At 40.5% G+C, this 21,068-nt stretch overlaps 1 long non-coding RNA gene across 1 annotated transcript in view; it reads right to left on the bottom strand.

Moving 5' to 3' along the window:
* Positions 1-667: 667 nt before the first annotated feature.
* Positions 668-21,068, bottom strand: part of LOC135324886 (uncharacterized) — a 46,232-nt gene continuing 25,831 nt past the window's right edge. Inside the window, exons 4-7 of the long non-coding RNA XR_010386117.1 lie at positions 18,080-18,217; positions 12,411-12,610; positions 3,289-3,829; positions 668-2,603 (exon numbers count right to left, since the gene is read on the bottom strand). This is a non-coding gene — a long non-coding RNA (uncharacterized LOC135324886). The remainder of the gene's footprint in view (positions 2,604-3,288; positions 3,830-12,410; positions 12,611-18,079; positions 18,218-21,068) is intronic.

Raw genomic sequence — 21,068 nt, 5'->3', positions numbered from 1 at the left:
GTTTTCAGGATGCTTACCCTTGTTCCTTGCCACACTCCACTGAATTTAATAAATACCACCCTCTGCATATCTCTCAAAGAACAAAATAAGATCTGAATACCAAAGTCCATTAGGCAAGGCCAAATGGATGGGGTCCGAAACACAAAGCAGCTGCTTTGCTTTATTCTTCTACCACCAGGTGCAACAAAGAAAGCATAAGAAAAAAAGTCTGTGCAGAAGATTATTTGCCAGAGGACAGACTAAAAAGTTGTTACTGAAACCTATGTTATTACCTGGCCTTCTGATATTAAAGGCCTGGTTTTGCTATGACTTCTGCTTCCCAGCTAAATGAAGCTAACTCTGCTGCCACCCCAAACCAAGTCCCTGCAATAGAGCAATTTCTCAGTCTCCTGCTAGGAAGGGACTTTTGATGGAAACTCTCTGGACTGTCATGTCTACTAGCATGTAAGTTCTGAGTTTCCTAATGCTCCTTGCATAAAGTTTTCCCCCAACATCTCTTACCCTTAAATTTCACCTGTTAGGAGTAATGGATTTGCACAGTGGGTTTCCAAAGAAAATCTTATAATGCTACAGACAATGGAGGACATTTTAATTCCTAGACAAGTTCAAAAAGAAGATATCAGTCTAGACAAGCAGTCACTCCTTGTGGATACAGACTTTTCCTCAGGACTATTTCTTTTTCCTTTTTCTTTTAATCAATAAATAGACTTTGAAATTTTCTACAAGACGTCATATTGAAAGTTAGAGAGGTGTTTTCTGGCTGTCAGCTACAGCACCGCGAGGGAAGACAGAGTGGCTCACGTGCAACCAGAAATGACTGAGTGGTAGGCTGAGAGACACTGATGTGGCCACCTTTTCCAGATACACAATTCACGGAACAGAAATAATACCCAACTCGGTCATCAATATCCCTGGCAATGGATATTGACCCTGTATCAACCCCATTATAGTTTTATTCTTCCATGAAAACAACAGAAAATGAAGTTAGTGAAATGACATAAATGGAAAGGCTCATAAAATTGAATCCGAATGAAACTTGTGCTTCTTGCACCGGATCCCCATGCTGTCATAGTAAATGGAGCATGGAAAACCAGGCGGTGATGAAAACTTTGTCCTTTTATTTCAACATGTGAAGAAAGGAGTGTTTTACTATTGACACTTTAGTTAATTAACTTTTTGTAGGATGACATCCAAACATTTTTTAAGTCTTTGTACGTACTGTTATTCCCATGCTGTAGTGGACTGAAGAGAGACAAGTCTCAGACCTCTCTGAAGTCATGCCATAAATTCTACAGAAAAGGCATCCAACACAGCCCAACATCAGATGTGTACAGATTGAATTGCACGACTGGATCTATATTAATCTCCCTAATCTCCTTAGTAAGCTCCCCCAGCATCCTGCAAGGTACTCACTGTGCAGCATGGACTCACACAGACCTGTGGTTTAGCATGCTCAGATTGACTGAGGCTTTCATGTGCTTACAGAGTGCTACCTGTTGAACCTTGATTTAAAGGGGTGGCAAAGAAAAAGTAAATAAGCCATGAATAACATTTCCAGTGTTCTGGGAGATGCTACCACTTTAATGATCCAGCAGCTGGAACAAATGATTGCTCACTCATAACATACATATTGCAGTTGTCATAGAAACGCACTTAGCAACAAAGAATCCTTGACCTTTTCCCCATCTGTTTTGAATCTTCACAAAGGCACATTAATTTCTATATATTGATTTTTCCTTTCTTTTTTTTTTTCTTTTTTCTTTTTTTTTTTTTTTGTTCCCAAGAGGGAAATGCCACATTTTGTGTGGCTCCTGGATACCAGCAGAAGTATTCCAGCCGTCCAACCGGCGTATTGCAGTGGTGCTACCCCTCCTCACTCCTGCTGGGAGTGGGGCACCAGCTATTTCCTGACAGTAAGATAACAGGAAATTAGGCCACACAATTGGGAACTCCACCTCAACCTGTCAGCTTCAAAAACAATTTGTTTCAGTTTGGGGCAAGCAAGGGAAGCTCGCAGTGCTCTGTGCTTTTGAACATAACCATACAGGGAATGCACAGTTGCAGTCTTTAATTAAATCAGGACATCCCCTTCAAATGGATGCAGACCATGGAAACAAGATTGCATTATCAAAGGCCAACTCGTATACAACAACACCATTGTGAGATGAAAAAAGCCCTGCTATAAAGGGCATTGCTAAATTCCCAAAAGAAACAGAAAAGGATTAATTTAATCCAGAGGCAGAGTAATGATGAAATCACTGCATGTTCTGAAAGAACATAGTTTTTAGATAAAGCTCAGCTGATCTAATCTAGGATTAGATCCTTGGGGTTTGAGTTTTTTTAAACTTGTATGACACCATATTTACCACCTGGGATAAGTAGAATAAACTTAAACACAAATAAATTTAAGCTAAAGATAAGAAAAGAGGAAAATAAAATTTTTAGGAAATATTTCAGTCATTTTTAAAAGATTCTGGTTTTTGTATTACATTTTCTTATTTTGCACCTTCAAATGGATGATGTTTACAGTTGGATATTTTTTTCTTTGCTTCATTCTCTTCTCTTCTCTTCTCTTCTCTTCTCTTCTCTCTCTTTTCTCTTCTCTAGATATAAAGGAGATACATAGCTTGTGATAAGAGCTCTGAAGACCTGACATGAGATCAAGGAACAACAAACTGTGTTTTTAGAACTGAAATTCCTTAATTCTAAGCTTAATGTTGTTTGACTGCAGTTTAGCTAAAAGCAGATATTGGTGTGTGTTTGGGTCTAATGATCCTCAATATCTACCATTGAATTGTCAATTGCAAACTTCTTAAAGAGAAGAGCCAAAGATGGCAACAAGAAGTGCAAGACAAAAAGAGAAGCAAGAAAAAAAGAGACAAAACACACACTCAACCGAGGTGCCTTCAATAGTGCCAACAAAATGGTGCTTGAACTTTCCAGGAAAGATAGAGACATGGAGGGGCAAGTCCATATTTGTCAAATACCTGGAAACGTTGCATACCTGTTTTTTCCAAAGTTCTTAGTGACATCGGAAATTCGGTTGGCGAAGGAAGGATCAGGAGGGACTGGCCAGGGCATGTTACATTCTAAATCTTGTTTATGGGCAAACAGGAAACACACCATATATATAGCAACAAGAATTTACTGTTAGGATAACTGAAATCTTAGCACTATAAACCAAGAAAGATTATTAGTTCAGATTTAATTATTACAGAAAGAGAAATAAAATCCTATGCAGAAGTTTCAATAACAATAATAATATAGTTAAGATTGCTATACACACACCTCTCAGTTTTTACCCTTTATCCTGCTCTCATGCTCATCCTTCTTCTGCTCCTCAGGGTCCCAAGGTTGGCGTATTTTTCTGGCAGTGGAAATGCGGGGTGTCGTGACGAGTTGTCAGCATCTGGAGTCCTTCACTGGGAGGAATAAGATGTTCATCTTGATGGTGTCTTCCTCAATCTAGGATCCACTTGGGGTCATTTTTATACATTTGCTTACATGCTTTTACACCTTGCTCTTTCTTCATTGGTCTTCAGCTCCATAGCACATCTGAATTTGCTATGTATGGTGCCTTTTACAAATGTTAGATACAATTTCTTTCTTCAGTTTGTTACACCTGAAACAAGTTTTGTCCAGCTCTAGGTGTGCATTTCTTTAACTGACCATTGGTGAGCTGTTTATAGCTGTGGGGTCTGAAGTGCCAGCCTGTGCCCCATCTATTATCACTCCATGCCTGTACTCCTTTATGCCGCATCTGGTGTCTCTGCTTCTCAAGGCCTCTGCTGTCTTATCTGGCCCGTATTTCTCTATAGTGCATTATCATCTTTGAGTCATAAAACGTGGTGGTACCATACAAAGACAAACAAAAGTAAAACAAATTAGCCATAGCTACTTGGTCAGTTGGAAAAATTGCTGTTACAGCTAAACCAACTAAAACAAAGCTGCAGGCAGATCAGGAAAACTTCAGACAGACAAACCTCAGTCCTGAGGCCTTGCAAACTCAGTATAAAGCCTGTGGCCTGCTATTGGCAATGGCAATACGGTATTAGAGGACTACAGGGTTTCAGATGCTCGTTACATTCAGATCTTTCAGGTGGCTGCTTGGTGTGTCTTCCTCATGCACTCAGAGATAAACTGGTCACCAGATTTATAGCACAAAATAAAGTTTTCTTACAGCAGAAAGTTTTCTTGGAGCTATATATATATATATGTATATATATATGTAAAGTCTTTCCTATAAACTTTCTTTTCCTTAGAAATTTTTTCTTTCCTAAAGAAATTAAAGTTTGTCCTTTGCTAAAACTGGCAACAAATCCTTTCCCCTTTCCTCCCCTCCTTCCCTTTTTCTTTCCTTTCTTCTTTCCCTTGGGATATGTTCCACTCCCTGTTATCAGCTAAGAATTTAAACTGGAAAACTCCATAGTGTTACAGCCTCCTGACATGCTATCTTATAGCTGGAGTAAGGTTTCTGAGATTTTTACTATAAATCCCAAGTGTGCTGAGAATTATCTGCATGCATGCATGCGTGAGGTATGTGAGAAGAGATGTTCAGTAGATAACTCTGGACTACCCTTCCACTGCATGATTGCTTGAAATTTTGTGTTCCCTCCTTCTGTTCCTATAGTCTATGTTTATAGGCTTACATGAGCTACATATGGGATGGTATCCTAATAATTGCAATCTACCTTTTCCAACTGGAAAGCAAGCAAAACAGTGGAAAGAATATTGTGACCGTGTAGAGAGAAAAGTGATGGATTTCCAGAGCTGCTGATTGCTGATTTTTATACAAGTTGGTTTGTGTTCAGCATTCTTTAAATATTTATTTTTGTGTCTAAATGGAGACTTAGGAATCATAATTTACGTTCCCATTTAAAGATAATCTTAGCTGTATATCTATAAATCAGTACCTAGATGTTGACTTAGGGCAGCGTTTTCTAAAGAACATTGAACTTGCAATCAGAATCCCGAAAAATACCTACATCATTTGCTTTGTGTAGAGCTGGCTTCAGGCTTAATTCCTTTTGGGAATACAGGTCTGAGTCCTCTTGAATATTTTCTTTCCCAAAGAGTGACAAAGAGTCTATATGTAAGGTATTGTGTTAAACAGCACCCTTGCTAGAGAGTTATGAGTTATTTTTCTTAGAAACGTTAATAAAAACAAAATCAAACAAAGCCCTTTCCCATCTAGGAGTCTCACAGACATTTCCTAAATTTTGGCAAAAATATGATTAGGGAAACATTTCATCCAAACCCCAAATATTTGTACTGGGAAATGCAATTTTTCTAGTACGTCACGATGCCCAGAGTCAGGTCAGGTCATGTCGAGAAGGAGTCCAAATCATTCTTTAAATATTATTTAAGTGCCCAGTATACTGTCTAGTATCCTGAGATATATAGAGAAGTTGCAGACAACCATCACCCGTGACTCCTGACGCAGCTTGGTCTGTGATAGATACCACATTCCTCACTCCTGAACAGGGCAAGAGAAAAACTTCAGGCACCAAGGAACTAGTGAAAACTTAAGTTCTTAGGGAGATGGAGCATCTCCAGACTTAAGCAGCTGCCACACATGACTGTTAAGTGCACAAAGCTTTCTGTACAACTAGCACTTATGATTTTGCCCAACATTACACAAAAAGTCAGCATCAAAAGGGACTTCAGCTGAATTATCCAAGTCCTAGCCTAGTCCGTGCTTTCTTGAAGCTCAGATCAGTCCAGACAATTAAACAAGATGACATGGATTTTTGTATTTCTTCAGTTTTACAGGGCTTTTAATCTTGTTGGTATTTCCACTGATGACAAGAAAGACAGATAGAGTGACTGCACATACTCCTGTTTATAAGGATTTAATAGAAACCCTCAGCATAAAAATCACTGAGCAGCATCTTGATATTGGAACAGTAATATTTTAAACTCCATTAAACTTGACTGAAATCACAGCACACATCCTCACATAAACCTTCCAGTAAACTCCAAATGGTGAGGCAAATTCCTCTCAAGAATGGCTGGGACATAGCGGCATGGTTTTGGAGAGGCCGTCTCACAGTTAATAAAGCCGTTCAGCCTGAAAGACGTAGTTTTTCTGGGAGTGACTTGCCTCTATAATTCTTCTTCCTTAACAAAGCAGGGATGGGACTAGTGCTGAGAGAAATTAAGTCATCAAACAATCCATCACCTTTCTCTGCCTTAGACTCACGAGAAGCAACAATCCCCTTAAAATATGTCACTGTTTTACTCAATCCCCAAATTTTCTTCCCCCTACCTCCCTTAATAGGTCCTATGCCCCTGTAGGCAATAATCCCTTTTAGTTTGGAGAGCATTCAGGGAAAGTTGCTCTCGTTGTCTTCTCCTGGTGGGGTTCACAGCAGGGTCAATGGGCTAATCCTTCTTCCTTGATGGCCTTAGGAGTAACCAGCTCAGTGTGCTCCAGTTTCACTGATCACTGGGGTTCCTTCACTCACTGTTTCTCTGATCCTCTGCAGATTGGTGTTTACCATCACTATTCAAATACCGTCACAGTGTTCGCCCCATTGCAGATAACGTATGGAAAGTGTCTGGGGCGGAAGGAGAATATACATAGCATGGGCAGTGAATTCATTCATTTTGCAAATATGAAAGGCCAGCCTAGTGTTCAGAGACAGGAGCGAGTCATATCTACTGTCTGCCACCCTCCCATGCACTATTCAACCTAATAGCCCCCCAGCCCCACACTCCCAGTGGGGTCAGCAGAGATACCTCAGAACAAAGGTTTTTGTTCTGTTCATCAAAATTTGGTCCAGGCTTGAGCGGCAAAAGGTAATTCATTCATTTGAGATCTCAGTATCAAATAATTGCATTTAAAATGCTTGCTATAATCCTCAGGGAATGAAACATGTGCCTTGGACGAATGGTCCTAGAGCTCTTGTGTGTTTCTAAGTGCTAGTGGGGGTTTAGGGAAAGGTAATATATTTTTTTAAACTCGCCTATAACGAACTGGCCTATCTATAACAATGGAAAAATAGTCAAGCTTCCCAACACACAAGCTCTGCTTTTGGTTTGAAAGAGAAGCAGCAACTGTCAGTGGTAAATTCATGTTGAGAGCAATTGCTCTGAGTTGAACTTGGTGTGTTAATTAGTTAAATTATACGAGAGGAAAAAGTTGCTGGTATCTGTAAAGCAAAAGTAAGTGTTTGCAGGGAAAAAGGTGATGAGGTGATTATCTCCTATGGGGAAAGCAGAACAAGGTGATTTATCACCTCTGGGAAAGGTAGGAGGCAGCAAGGGAAAGGAGGAGGAAACTGTAGCATACCTTAAGCCAGTCTCTGTCCTGAGTCCATGATTTTTAGTAACAAGTGCAGTTATGAATTCCAGTTCACAGGCTCATCTCTTGAGGGATTCAGGGTGTCTTTTTGGAGGGGTGAGGGGACGAGTAGCTTTCCTTTGAAATTCAGGACCGAGAGGCCAGAGTGAGAAATCCTCTGTTCCTGGTGAACTGGTATTTCTGTCCTTTTTCAACCACCCTTAGAAGCCTGTGCTGGTGTGTAATGGCTATCTAGTTCTGCGTGCACAGTTTCCAGACGTGCTTTGCATGGGAGGACGTACACTTATGAAAGTGTAATACAAGTAAAACTTACAAGTTTCAAAGGCTGTTTGCGGATATCATTTATCATGATGGCTGTGAAAATATGTTGGCAAACTTTTACTTCCACTACTCAGGAACAGCCTGGCTTCATCCAGCATCTGACGATTCATGAAGAATTTGCTTTTGATACAGAGCTTTGAGAAGCTGGTGAATACTTTGTAAAGACTACAGAAATCTAGGAAAATACATGGCAAAACATTTATTTCTTCTCTGTGTGTATTGGAGACAGTTACCACACTAAGCACAATAGATCAGAGAATAGACTGTTGTTGATCCTAAGAAATGATCTATACCATCTATGTATATTATCAACGCATGCAAACACATACGGGTGTACATACCATTTTGTTATGCTAATGACTGCCATCAAGTGGCTTTGAGAGGCAAACACAATCAAGCCAAAACTTCCTGTAAGCACTCTTCCTACCCAAACAGATGAGGTGATCAAGTGTCTTTATGGAGTTAAACTGGATACAGATAGCGGTGCAATTGTCCTAGGCACAAAGCCCTGAAGGCTGGAATCCCACTGACTGCTTGAAAACATGGAGGCTACATCAATAGCTTCCAAAATTTTTGTTCAGTACCCCCTCCCTAATTCAGACCATACTTCTCCCTGTTTACACTTCCAACAATAACTTCAGTCACTGCACTTGTATTGGGACTCCCGTGCTAGAAAACAAGTCAAAAGCTGCACATTTTGCAGTCAGAATATGGAGAAGATCGCATGCAAGTGAACCTGGCAGAAGATCAGAGGTGGAAACTCCCAAGTAGGGATGGTGCTTATCTGGGAGTCTCTGGCTAGTGACACTATCTGCTGTTGTCCATTTGCCCTGCATTTGGTGAAATGGGATGCTGAGTACACTTTTTGTGAGCAGACTAAATCTCTCCATAAATACATACAACTCCTCCTAGGGATTTCTTATCCAAATAGAAACGAACTACTCCAAAGTGTATTTAGTAGCACACAGAAGGCACACTAACTGCAAACAGAATCAGAAATTGCTAGTAAATGAAGTAGCATCCATGGTAGTAGATCCAAAAGCACAAAGTCCTGAAGAGACTCCTTTGGAAATCCGTTCAGTGCTGCTGATGGGTGAAAGAGAGGCGGAGACATCGCAGGTTTTCCCCGATGCTACTGTAATACTCATGCACATAAATCAGAGGAGACATTGATTTCAGGGCACACTCAGGCTGCTGCAAATAAACCCATCAGAAGAGAGACAGGACTTGCACCCCTTTGCACCCTCCTGACTAAAGACAGCAACCTATGATACGCTAACGATGTCAGACAAAAATGCAGCTTTTTCTATTAGCAGAGATGCTGTCTCACTGAACCTTGTCATGGCTCTGCACTAAATTGCCCTCCTAATGCTGTTACACTAAAGCTGACCAGCAGCACCCTCTAATCCCAATGACTGCTGCAAGGGCAAGTGGCTACCTCTGTGTCCCACAGGGCTCCCAGTCCAGGAACACTGCCAAGGGGAACCTCACTTCTTGTTCTCAATGGAACAGGCCAGAGGAAGGTTTAATTTCTCAGCCCTAATCAGATGTTGGTGTGAGATGCCAAGTGTGGGGTGGTTGTGGACACCTGCAGAAGCAAACTCAAGATGTCTGGAGAACCCCACGGTCCAATAGACAGAGATCAGGGCATTTGTGGCATTTCCAGGTGGAAGAATAGGTGTAAAAGGCTCGGTTTTGGCCTTGAGTGCTTTACTTCTGTCTATATCCTCCTGTTTCAGACCCCTGAGTACTCTGCTGGATCTATTCCTGCCTGCCTAGTGGGAGACGCAGTGTTAGATATCAATGTGGTCCCCAGATTTTGTGGTGAAGGCCCTCAACTTTTGATCTTATTTTCCACAGGGTCTGGCCTTGAGAAGCTTTGGGGCACAATGCAAGAAAAACCTGCTGGTTTAGGCCTGTAACTGATCATAGCATCGATACCAAAGCAGAGAAAAGGTGAAGTCTCAGTGGTATCATTAGCTGGCGCCACCATGTTTATTCGGTCTGTGTTTCCTGCACTGAGGTTATTTGGTCTGCATTCCCTGTATGGCTTTCCTGGGTGCAAGATAGGCTACAGAGGTTACAGTTCATCTTATTGTTAATGTTCATTGTGGCATCTAATCTACTTCATTCAAGAGGGAAATTGCCTGCTTAGGTCCTTCCCACCTTCCTAAACACAACTGCACCTTGACCCATGTTACATGTGATGAAAAACAAGGCCAAACCATGAAAGAAGTTCAACATGAATGTTTTTTTCTGTTTTTTAACACTTTGAAGAGTGAAAATGTTTCTAAATTCTATTATAAAACTGCTTTACTAGATGTGGATGAGTGGGAGAAGCCTTACAACCACTTGAGACTACATCAACAGTTTTTTTCTGAACGAGCTAGAAAACCACAAGGTTCAAACTTCGATAGACGCTTTCCTTTTCATGCAATAAAATCATAATATATTGAGCATAATTCTGATTTCATCTTAGCAATGTACTCCTCCATTGACTGTGTTAGAATTACTTCTGTTGACACTAGTACAAAAAGATATACTGACAGATCCAAGCAAACCCAGAGTTATTAAAAGCAATAAATAATTGTTATGATCCCAGAGAAGCAGTGTCTAGTACTCGATTTGTTTTGGGTATGACTTCAGAGATTATGGGACCCTGCTACTTAACTGCTCAGAGGGACACTAATCTTATAAAACTCTTCTCATAGCAGAAGCTATCAAATAGAAACTGGTCTCCTTAATAAAGTTCTAGTTGCTAAATTCTGTCTTGCTGGGAAGTTTCTATGTCTAGAAACAATCAACAAAAACAGTCTTAGAAGAAAAACCAGGCTTCAGTATCAAGATCCGAAAATTTTAGATAAGCTGGCACAGAGGTTTTACTTCACAATCTTTTCTGTATGCTTTAGTTATCTGGTCATGCATGGTATTTCTTTCCCTCAAACTAAATCTTAACACCAAGCAACAGTAATGGTGGAGAAAATTCCTTCTCAGCCTCTGCCACCCTGGGAAGGAACAGGCAAACTCTCTCTGAAGGGCAGCACAGAAGGAGATAGCCAGCGATGGGATGCACTCTAAACAGATAGTGGTTTTCAGAAATGCATGTGTGAGACTTTTCAGAGATTTTTCTACATCGTGAGGAAATGTCAGAGATCAAGTCAACAAAAACAGTTCCAATACCACAAGTACTTGCCATTGAAGCTTCAACCTTTCTTGGAGAAATGTTGAGTGGCTAAGGTTTTTTCAGTGAAACAGTGGTAAGAATCTGTTTTGTTTGTGTAAAAAATGAAGTATTTAGGAGTAGTTCTCCCTGAGTTCATTCTAAGACATGACTGTAGATGTCTGGCCTATGAGGCTGAATAAACATCGGACAAGTCATAGGAAGCTTAAAACAGTGTTATAATATGTAAGAATGCAAAAACAGCCATTCTGGCTTGCATCAAATGTTCAGCTAGCCCTGCAGCACCATCTCCAAGAGTGGCCATTTGCAGATAACTAGAGACAAGTGAGATATTTATGATATACCCTCAAAAAACTTTCTCTTAGCCTCCAATCAAATGGCCAGTAGAGGTAGCCTTAACTGCAGAAGAGTCCACTTGTACCACTAGTAATAGTAACAGAAATTAGGGAAGGTAGTTCCCTGATCAGGTTTTGGGTTGTGTTTGGCAGGGAACTTTCTCTGTGTCTGTTTGTCTAATACTCAGCAATTGATGCTTTTGGGATATATGGGACACATCAGCTGGAGTTATCTGCCCAGCTCCTCTCAGATCAATGCAATTCACACTACCTTCGGTCTCTCTGTCAAACCTAGCTGGAAATGAACCACCTGACTGATCCAATGGAGTTCGCTGTGGAAAACAGGGGTCCTTGAGGCTTCTTCTTATTAACAATAATAGCATAATAAAAATTCTACAGCTAATTGGTGATCCTCTGCTATAAACTGTTAGATTAATAGAAGCAGTTCTTTATTATCAGGAGAGCAGGCTCACTTTTACATTACAAAAATAATTAAAATGTAATGTGCTGAGATGTCACCCAGGAGGTCTATGCATACGTATGCGTATGCCCATGCATACGTTTTGCCTTTTGTGCCAAAGTCACCCACAAAGGACCAGATCTGTTCTGCCATCAAGTACTGATTCCTCTCTCGTGTATGAAAACGGAGCAGATAGACCACAACACAACAGCTCCGCACTTTCACATGGGGTCTAACCTCACTGTCAGACCTCCATCTGCGGCACTGTCTGTCTTGAACCATACCCAGTTTCACCTGGTCAGTTAAATGGAAAAACTTCCTGTGTTAATCTATATCACTGCATAACACTGTTTTGCTTTCAGGTTTATAGCTTAGGAAAAGGTTGCGACACGAGGCTTCACGGCAACTACTACTACAATCAGTCTTACTCAGGAAGACCAGGAATGGGAGAGACAAAGACAACACACTTCGGGGAGGGAACCCTAGAAAACTCACCCGCCTGAGTCCAGCGACGTGGTGCAGTGCAGATAAGCACAGGCGCTTGCACGTGCCCTTAGCACGTTCCTCCCTCTCCTGCATCACTTCAGCACTACCTGCACGTTCAGTACAGTTGTTAAAGATTCCCTCCCAGCACTAATATAAACCAAAAGGCTGCTGCAGCTCTAACGAAAGCAGCACAAACCTGCAGCTCTAGACACACTGGCCAATAAATCTTCCCGTGGCATTTCTTTTTTAATTACTCTTTTAATCTCAGGAGTAATTTGAAGAGGGAAGATCAGAGGAAAATTTCCACTCACACACACTTACTTTCACTCTCCATAACCAATTTGCAGCTCCCTTCCACTCCAGGGGAAAAATGGAATGAAATGCCTATGGTTTCTCTTCTCTGCAGTTGTGTGTGGAGGCAAAACTCCCCTGCAGGCACCACAATGTATTCACAGGTTTTGGGCTGAAGATCTTCATATTTCAAGCATCAATCATGAAACACTTGTTCACACACAGGTCTTCTTAAAAACAAACAAACAAACAAAAAAAACAGAAAACATATCTAAAAGTTAATTATTATCATTAAAATTAGAATGGGAAAATAACTTTCCCCCTCCTGACTTTTGATGTCCCATCCCAATTTTGGGACAAAGACACAAATATTATGAACACATTAATTCACCAAAAGACCAAAGCACTCAAATTGAGTTTCACAGATATTAAAGGGAAAAAAAAGAAACATTACAGTATCTTATCTGACCTTATGCATCATAAAGGACCAACATATGCCTGTTCCATGTTATGTTGACCCTACACCCTAGTTAAAGTCGGGCATTTCTGTCCTTGGAAATCTAAACTATTGTGTATCACAGACAGAGAAGAAGAGAGACTGAAATAGCACTAATGCTCCAGGACCCTGGGTCACAGAACTGAGATCTGTTCTGTCTGTGAGCCATACTGTAAGGAAAGGGAGGAGAAAAGGGAAAGGGGAAGGGGGAGGGGAAGGAGCCCATTCTCCTTCCAAAATTCCAATTCAAAACGCAGTGGTCCCCAACAGTAGAGCCTAGGGAAGACCTGTTTCTGGAAACAAATCCCGCAGGAGTTGGATTCTAGGTATGCGGACAACAAACCAGCCAAAAATCTGAAGAAAGAGGATTTCCCCTTTCCGTTCTTCAGTACTAATCCAACCTGGCCAATGTCCTGGGTCTCCCACTATGACCACTAAGGTGGTCTTCATACTATCAATACTTCTTCACTATTAATTTGGTGTCCAGACTCCCTCTTGTGTGTAGCTGCTTTGCTTTGCGTCTTAACAGACCCTTTATCTTTGACTTCTTTTAAATGCATCCATGCAATGCATTCAGGACCTCACTTCTGGAATTAGCACTTAGTCTTCGTTACAGTAGGCATCTTGTCTCCACTTGTCTCAAGGATGTCATTTCAATGAGTGGTCTCACTGAATATGCCTATTGGGCCAGGTTCTGTGGCAAGAGGGGATAAAGAATGGTGCCCAGTCTGAGAATCCCACTTGGATGCCATTAGGAATTTCTTATGAGGCAGAGCTTTGAGCAGGTCATTGATTTTGGCTTGGGTCAACACCCAGAATGATATTGCCACTCTTACTAGTGGAAATTCATGCACTCATGAAAGCTCCTTCAGAAATATCTGAAGGAAAAATGCAGCTTTTATGTTTCTGAGATTATCAGTGGGACATAAAGAGTGGATATACACAATGAAAGATGCAGACACCTACCTGGGCCTACTTGCCTCAAATTTCACAGACATTAGATCTGATTTTTGTCTCTCATATCTGGAGTAAAACAGGAGTGCCACACTTGTAAAACTGACAAAAGAAGAATCATGGACTATGTGGGGATTTTTCTATTATCGTTTTGATGTGGATAACACGCTGACTTTCACATCTATTTTTTTTTTTTTTTAGTTACTGACTTGTTGATGATTATTTATACAAGATAAAGAATGTTTTAAGGGTTCTACAGTAATTAAGTTTCATCTTTTTAGAATATTCTTTACTTGTAAAGGTAATTGCTTTTAGTTGTTATAAATCTTGTGCAAAATTCCTCAAGCAATGAACTCAAGCTGCATCTTAGTAATTGTCTATTGACTGCACTTTCCAGTATGAATTAATTTTCAATTACAAACTTCCTTTCTAACTGTATCAGGTTAAAAGTCTGCATTTTGGACACATAAATATTCTTGTCTTGTGTAGATTTGTCTCACATTATACTGGAAAAATAGATTCATTGTGCAACCATTAGTCTGAATATTAACGCAGTATGACAATAACGGTATATGTCAAACTCAATTTTCCTGTGGAAATGCCCAGACAGCAACAAAGACGCATTACCAGGCCTAATTATTTTTATTGCTGCTGTATTGTACTCTTCTCTACTGTTTCGTTAAAAGTTAATGGCTTGATTAAGAAGGTGACTTAAACTCAGTGAAACTTCCACAGCAACTACAATCAAAATCTGTCCCTACTAAGTTAAGTATTTTAGCTCATGGCTTAAGAGGGGTAGAAGGGTAGTCCTGGGCTGATCTATCACGTAACTTTTTGAAAAAGAAGTTGGAGACTATAGCAGGATTTTCACGAGTGTTCATTTGAAGTTAGGTCCCCAGTTTGCTGTTGGTTTGAAAAATGCCTGAAGGTATCTCTCATTTCTAGGTGTGGAATACTTTTCTATTTAGATTGGCTAAGTCTCATTTCCAAGAGCCACATAAGTCACTCAGCACCACAGACTTAGGTACCAGGCTCCACAGGTGAAATACACAATGCTGAGTGCCAAATTTCCTCCCACATCATATTTGGGGGAGAGCTGCTGGCTTTGGGCCTGAAAACAGGCAGCATGCCTAGTGAACACATTGCCAAAGCCCTCCAACGGCAGGGTACCGTTTCCAGTGCAGGTAAAACACCATAATGGGTTTCTGCTGCCAGAAGAAGAGGTCTCAGTCCTTCTTTCTTGTCCCTCTCTCACGGCCATAAATTCCTAACCCTCCCTCGAGGGCTTGTGCAACACCCGGTGCTGAACCAATTTCATTAATTAAAATAGCAGAAAAATACCTACTATTCCTTCCCCCGAGGTACTGTCTACCATTTTAACGAGGTAAATTAGCTGATGCAAGGTTCCTAAGAATGCCAAAGCCAGTATCAAACAAATAACGGGACAAGGCACCCAGGAAAGGAAGGTGGAAGGAGCTCTAACTCAAGACTCTGATGTGAACAGGCAGGATTTTAAACATCTCCCCTTCACTGCACCCTGGCCCCTTGTATTGAATGCAACCCTTTGGCATTCCTTACCTAGGTGACTGTGGTGTCCTGAGTTTATGAAGGTCTTATAACACTCAGGGGGAGATTCAGATCCCTATAAAAGGTCTAGTGCCATTTTGAATCCCATAGGGTTTCCCACGTGGTGTCCACATGCTCTCCAATGGGACGTGGGTGTTCCAGAGTTCCTGTGTCACATCTGCCAGTATAGAGGAGATGTCTTGGAGATCCTACAACATCTATAATGGCTCCAGACACCTGTCACCATCAGTGGCCCCTATTCTCAGTTGCTCTGCAGAGCTGACCTTTACTCTCTCTGTCTTGGTGGTTTAGTTGATATCTTCTAGGCTAAATCTGACCCGCAGAAGGATCCTTTTTTCCTGATGATTTTGGGCAGCACTTGCCGGATCTCAGGAAAATTAACTGGGATGGGGAAAGAGTCTCTCACTGTGCCCACACAGTCCTTGGAGCTAACAGACGCCATTCATCCCCATGATGCCTTTAATGGGACACAAAAACTAAAACCCAGCTTCCGCCACTAAAAATTCAGTAATCTTAGTGACTTCAAAGGGGTGTATTTAGCCCAAGAAAATGGGATATATTAACTCTTCATTAACACATGAAGTATGAAACAGCAAGGGTGTCTTTACAAGCAATTTCAACTAGGAGCATATGGAATAGATTTAAAGTATAAAATAAGCACTAATAAATAAAAGTTTTCCTGCACATACCCATGCACTCTGTATACCTGCATTGCTAATTCCTGAATTTCTATTTATGAATGTTAGTAATTTTACCAGGCTCAGTATTACTAATTTTCTGACACTAAAGGGGGAAAAAAATAGACACACACACACACACACACACACACACACACATATATCTGTAAATGATTGCACATTTGGGCATTTATTTAACAAGAGACATTTTTCTATTCTCTGGTATTTGTTGTAACTGAAAAAAAAAGAAAAGAAGCAAAAAATCTGATCTCCCCCGCCCCCGCAGGAATCCTGAGAATGAAACTGAAAAGACTGTAATATTACAGGCACATAAAATGACCATTTTGCTTGACCACTGCAATATGAATAGCTCCATTAAAGCAAATTGTCCTTTTCCTTCCCTTTTTCTTGTCCTTCTGTTTGCGAAATAAAGCATTCAGGTAACAGTGCCACCAGATGGGCCCTCCGTGGTACTGTATTCTGTGGCGGACAGATGAGTGAACTTTTGCCTTGAACATTTCTTGGTACATAAGGTGCAAGCGAACCATAACCCCGAACAAGCCATCTGTTCCCAGCGGAAACAGGACTGAGCTGCTGCGACCCCTGAAAAGGTCTCCCTGCGACCACCCGGGACACACCGAGCCTGCACTGAACGAGACCGCAATCGGGCAGAGACTTTGGGATCTGGACTGTAAATTATTGTCCGTTTTTAGAACAACTTCTATAAAACCTGCTTGGCATGAGTGGCTAAATTTGCTGAAGCCTTAGGCTGCACTCCCTAGTACAGTGAGAAAGGGCCCAGAGCTGCTGCAGGCGGGAATGATAAGGGCGTTACCAGCAATTTGCATTCCTGTGCACTGCTGAAACAGTGCTAATTGCTGGAGTTATCACCTTCTTTGTCAGGACCTTGAGAGCTAATGGCTGGACCCAAGAATGGAGACACACCTGTCAGCAGAAACGGCAACAGTAAACGGCCTACCTAGGGACAGTGATGAGACCCAATAAGGAGCAGGAGACCCCAGACCCAAATATTACTATTGGTCTGAACTACCACGTGAGGGGTGGGAAAACTTAATTTGAAAAAGCTATAATTGCCGAGGGATTTCTTTGTTCGGCCCCCCCATCTCTTTCTCACTCCCTCTCTCGGCCCTCGCTCCTCGTCCCTCGTCGGAGGCACCCAGCTTGAGCTGTGATTCGAGCGGAGTCAGCGGAACATCATCGGCCTCGGAGTGGTGGTAGCTAGCTTCCTCTCTCCTTTTCCAACTTTTCTCTGTCTTTTCCCCTTACCCTTGTTCCCTTTTTCCCTTCGCCTCCCCCCCCCCCCCACAAGCCTTTTCTCCCCACTTCGTGGAAAATAAAGGTAAAAGGTTGTACGATATTTGACCGGTTTTAGCGTCTTAATCTCGTCCTTGGGATCGTAACGAAACCCTCCCGATACTGGATCGGGACATATTCCCCGAGTGATATCATAATGGAAAACAAGGTAAAAAGAAAACCCCGAACTTCAGCATTTCTGTTCATGTCATCCTATCTTTCCATCTGTGCTCTGGAATTCTCTCTCCAGCAAGAAACTGAAGGCTTTGCAGTGTCTTATATAATAAGGTGAAAAGACCTTGGCTTTACTTTTCAATGCAATAACTTAGTGGCTTGCAAATTTCTCACTTGAGGTTAATTGTATCTTCAGAATGCGTGACCCACATTGCGGGCAGACGGAATAAAACAGTTCTGTATATTTTAATGGATTTATTTAAAAGGATGAGCAGGCAAATGTTCACTTAAGAGTGCCTATTAGTGAGCTAATATACTACAGTTTTACTAGGATAATTAAAGACTGAACAATGCAATGGTAAAATTGAGGTCACAATTAAAATTAAATCAGTAAATCAATAGACTCAGAATGACCAAACCACTGCATTAATACAATACATGATGAAATCGAATTATGAGGTTGATAGTAGATAAAATGAATATGTTGTAGTCTTTACCTTTGCTTGCATTTAACGAAGAGATGGTTTCCTTCCAGTAAGACCCTGTGGGTGTTCTAGCTGACATGGTCTTGACCCAGCAGGTGAGAGAAGCAAATATCCACATATGTGGTGCTGCTGATCTCCAGGCAGTTTTTCCTAGAAGAGGTCTAACAGGTAATAATGGAGTCTTGGCTTAGACTAAAAAAGAATAGCTCCTAGCAAGTGATTTTAATGGTATCTCCTTGAGTCTCAGCACTATCAATACATTACTGTTGTTGTTTTTAATTACTACCCTCTGTTTTTGCACCATAATGCAGAATCTCCCTAAGGACTTGGAACAAGATTGCTGATTTAGATGTATGTAATTGTGGCTTTGGAATAAGAGTCTTTTTCAACGCAGAAGGATTCACTGATTAAACCAATAAAAGTTTTCTATTTATTTTGGGGAATTATTGAGGTATCATCAAAATTAGTCTCATAATAATATTTAAAATATTTCTGAATATGGCCTTTCTTTTAATGAAGAAAAAATAAGGAAACTGTACTTTAAAAAATTCATTTGTTTGGACTTATAACTTAGGTGTATGTGTTATCTAGAAAAAGGTAAAAGCTGGAAGAAAGCTTTCATGTGCTGAAATCCACCACCTGTCCTTCCTCTGGATGGCCCATCAGGCAAGGATAAGCATGTAGTTTCAGCCATTTACAATATGTAAGAACATGAGAACCATGCTTCTTTTAAAAACATAGATTTCACAAGGATTATTTTCTTTTGCTCCACTTTTGGAGGTAACAAATACATGAGTTCAAGTATTCTGAATATTCAACACAGTCCAGTACTGAAGTCAATACACATTAATTTTTTAGGTTTTAGGTCATGGAGAAAAATTCAAGAATCAACTTATCCTTTTCTGCCACATCGGCTGCAGCACACATAATACTCCACAAGAAGTGAAAGCTCTTTGTCAGAAAGGTATAGGGTCAATATTTCAGCTAATATAACAGATACAAGACCTTTGATACACATATGAAAATTAAACGGGTATTTACCAACAAGAGTAATATATTATCTCCATATCTGCTTTATTTTCATGGCTGTTCTCTCAGTGTTTTTCAGCAATTTTAAAATTTTATGGATTTTTTTCTGAGATAGAAATTCAGAAGCTAATGACTAATTCCAATGTATTTTTGGTCTCAAAACACTCAAAAAAAACTTTTGAATTTTATCAGCATACATTCTATATGTGATTATAAAGTGTGGAGCATATTCTATTCCCCCCAGTCCAACTCAGATTCCCATAGTCTGACTTGGTTGTCTCCATTAGGTAAACCTAAATTATCTACCCAAGAGGACAAGGCCAATCTGAATCAAAACTGAGCAGCTCAGTCCTTCAAATATCACCCCTATTATCTTAAAAAGAATGCCATTCTTTCCATCATTCACCTCTCTAAAGCTCTAGTCCTAACCTCCAGAGCCCCTTGACAAGGTAGCCTTCTCTCTTCACCCAGTGAGAAAGCCTCCACAAAGAATTCATCTCGGAAGAGATGAAACGGGATTGCATCTAGCAGCCAGCTTTCCCTAGGAGATCTGACTACTTTGTGATCACCTCACCAGAACTATTTATTTGCATTGTCTTCTATTACAAAAGCTTTAAGTCATCATTACTAAATAGTTCCAAATTGTTGTTCCATCAGCTGACTGAAGATATATGTCCTATTTTAGAAGAATTTATGGAAATAGCTTTGGGGGAAAAAAAACCACTTATAAATATTTTAAATGTTATTTTCCCCAAACTTTTGTTATTCCAACCTGATTACTTTGGCAGAGGAATTTAACCTGTGTTTTAGACCATCACAATTTAATGTAATCTGATACTGATCCCATTAATGATCCACTTAATTTCTTTGAACAGTTATTTCCTATTAATACCTATTAATTTCCTACTAATAGGTATTTTCTATTAATAGGTATTTCCTATTAAAACACTTTCAGAAAAAAGAAAAGGTAAATATAATACTTATGTTACAACAGCACAGGAATAATGCTTGGATTTGATTTTGATTGTTAAGCAACAAGCTTAGAAAACCAAGCTGCTAAAGACTGAAAACACATAAACTTCTTTGCACCATGGTATTATGGGACTGAGTCGACAGATTATGGTCTTGAAATGGGACTACTGAGGATCCCAAAGTAGAGAGCATCTGCTGTTTTTTCTGGGCCTATCTCTAGTGGCAACACGGCCCTTTCCGATATTCCAGTAAAAAAAAGAAAACACAATTACCTATTATTTGTTTTACAGTGGCTGCAGTGATTTGATTTGGAGCTGTAGCATGATTTTGAGACAAATTCCCTGGTGGTCTCCATTTAGTGTATATTTGTTCCACTATCAGAGTAGTTTGGTTGTGTGTCAGCTAGATTTCTTTTGCAGCACACAGAAGTAGAATCCGCTCCAAATGCATGAGAAAGCCCAGTGGGGACACACCAGCGGAAGGTTGTCCGGAAGGTACCTAACACTTTTTCCCTTCAGAGAGCTTCCAAACACATGTAGCAGAGATGTTTGGTTCAGGGGACCATGCTAAAGTCTACCAAAAGTAAATTTTCCCAAATTTATATACTAGAGATTTGAGGTGAATGAGCACCGACCATTTTCCTCTACCTATCGGCTTCTACTACGTAAAATTATCTGCTAAAGATAACACAACCAATATGGCAAAAGGCTCTGAAACAGGGCTGAGAAGTTCTTAGCTGTGAGTTGGACAACCCTACAAGACTAAATCCATAAGGGTATTCCTGCATCAACTGTCCCACTGATTTCAGTCAGACAGAGACGGAGACAATAGCCTTCTGCCTTGGTAAAGCATTGACAGGGAACTTTAGATTTCTCCAGTATGACATGCATTTACTTTGTGGTTACTAGTTACTGTGTAACTTGGGTAGGTCATGTATGTTGCAACTCATCTCACCTAATTTATGTGCGTGAGTATCCAGTGTAAACTAGTCAAATGGGCT

The sequence above is a fragment of the Dromaius novaehollandiae genome, chromosome Z (genome assembly GCF_036370855.1).
Source record: "Dromaius novaehollandiae isolate bDroNov1 chromosome Z, bDroNov1.hap1, whole genome shotgun sequence".
Classification (NCBI taxonomy): Eukaryota; Metazoa; Chordata; class Aves; order Casuariiformes; family Dromaiidae; genus Dromaius; species Dromaius novaehollandiae.
The sequence above is the reverse complement of the archived record's forward strand: the minus strand, read 5'-3'. Positions and strand labels throughout refer to the sequence as shown.